The 2,352-nt window shown below is 40.6% G+C and overlaps 1 protein-coding gene across 2 annotated transcripts in view; it reads right to left on the reverse strand.

Moving 5' to 3' along the window:
* Window positions 1-2,352, reverse strand: part of RAF1 (Raf-1 proto-oncogene, serine/threonine kinase) — a 90,920-nt gene that overhangs the window by 36,128 nt on the left and 52,440 nt on the right. The gene's annotated exons all lie outside the window — the stretch shown is intronic.

Here is a 2,352-nt window from a genome sequence, read left to right on the forward strand (position 1 = left end):
CAAAAATTAGCCAGGCATGGTGGTGGGTGCCTGTCATCCCAGCTACTGGGGAGGCTGAGGCAGGAGAATCACTTGAACCCAGGAGGTGGAGGTTGCACAGCCTGGGGGACAAGAGCGAGACTCTATCATCTCCAAAAAAAAAAAAAAAAGCCAACCTGGAACATGAGCCCAGGTCTCAAGACTTCTAGTCTATCACTTTTTCAATTACATTTCTCTTCTTCCTGAGCAACTACCCCTGAGTGTGAGGAACACATTAGTACTATGAGAAATACCTGCAAAAAAGTATAAACCAGAATTTATGACTTCAAGGAAGAAAAACTAGTATTTCTAGGATGTATTTTAGGCACTTTCTAAATTATCTCATTTAATTTGTGTAAGAACCCCAAAGATTTTCTTTTCTTTTTTTTTTTGGAGACAGAGTCCACTCTGTCACCAGGCAGTGGCATGATCTCGGCTCACTGCAACCTCCGCCTCCCAGGTTCAAGTGATTCTCCTGCCTCAGCCTCCTGAGTAGCCAGGATTACAGGCATGCATCACCATGCCCAACTGATTTCTGTGTTTTTAGTAGAGATGGGGTCGGCCATGTTGGCCTGGATGGTCTCTATCTCTTGACTTGTGATCTGCCCGCCTCGGCCTCCCAAATCACACCTGGGATTACAGGTGTGAGCCACCGCGCCCGGCCAGATTTTTAATTCCTTCCTCTATCCACATTTTCTTTTTAATTAATTTATTTTCTGAGACAGGGTCTTGCTGTGTCGCCCAGGCTGGAGTGCAGTGACATGATCACAGCTCACTGCAGCTTCGATTTTCCAGGCTCAAATGATCCTCCTACCTCAGCTTCCCAAGTAGCTGGGACCACAGATGCGCATCACCATGCCCAGCTAATTTTTAAAAAGTTTTTTGTAGAGAAAGGCTCTCACTATGTTGCCCAGGCTGGTCTCGAACTCCTGAGCTCAGGCAATCCACTCTCCTTAGCCTCCCAAAATACCGGGATTACAGGTTAAGCCACTGCAAACCCTTTGTTTTTTGGACAGAGAAGTCATGCTACTTGCCCAAGAACACCCCAGCAATGGGTAAAATAACCAGATTCCATATCTGTTTAAATTTAAAGTACATTAATTTTCTACCATAACATTCAGATTCAGAGTTCAGTTCATGGTCAGAAACCACGCAGAAGTAAGGGGGGTGGGGTTTCCTCCTTTAGAAAACTTTGAGGTTGATAAGGAATCCCATCTTTTCAAGCCTTCCTCCTTCAGAAACTTGTTTTATTATTAACAATAGCTACTATTTACTAGAAGCTTACTATTATGAGGCAGGATACATAGCATACATTCCAATCATTATCCACATTACTTACAGTGCTACTCTAGGTAGGAATTATATCCCCATTTTACAGTTGAGAAAATTCTTTCACACACAGCTTGTAAGCAGCAAACTGGGGCACTGACTCCACAGCTCTTACCTTCCCATATATAACACTAACACTCAAATCATTTTAGTCAGAGCTGAAATGACCTAGAATTAAGGACCACAGAATCCAAACCTTGTTTTCAATCAAAAGTTTCTAACTGAAAATCCACTATGTGCTAAATCACATCACATGCCCAAATCAAGAGGGAGGTTAGATATTTAGTATTCTTAGATGACAGCTGAGAAAACCAAAGAGGTTTTGAGACAACTTAAGATCACAACATGGAGTTATTCTCATACAGTCTTGGTACATCCTTTTTGGAAAAGAACATGGTAATATCTATTAAAAGTTTGAAATGTTCTTAAAGAATGATCTAGTATTCTCCAGAAATCTGTACTAAAGAAGCCTAAGACAAGTGTATAAAAACATGTGTAAGCATATTCCTTGCAAGCACTATTTATACCCTTGAAAAATGATGGTAAAAACCAAATACCTAACAATAGGGAATTAAATAAACCATGTTAATATCCATGTGATAAATGAAGTAGATCCATATATACAGAGATGAGAAAAGATATCCAAGACAACAAAAAATGAACAAAATATATAGTTTGAATCTCTTTAATATTAATCTACAAAGAGGGAGGGAAATCTAGAAATAAATAAATGGATGGAGAACTCTAGAATTAAAGTGTTAACAGCGATCATTTCAGCAGGACTGTGAAGGGTTTTTATTTTCTACATTACTTATTTTTTGTTTTTATATTTTACTATTACACTATAAACTTCTTTTTTTTTTTTTGAGACAGAGTCTGGCTCTGTCGCCCAGGCTGGAGCGCAGTGGCTGGATCTCAGCTCACTGCAAACTCCACCTCCCAGGTTCACGCCATTCTCCTGCCTCAGCCTTCCGAGTAGCTGGGACTACAGGCGCCCGCCACCTT

Source organism: Colobus angolensis, unplaced genomic scaffold (genome assembly GCF_000951035.1).
Source record: "Colobus angolensis palliatus isolate OR3802 unplaced genomic scaffold, Cang.pa_1.0 Scaffold34, whole genome shotgun sequence".
NCBI lineage: Eukaryota > Metazoa > Chordata > Mammalia > Primates > Cercopithecidae > Colobus > Colobus angolensis.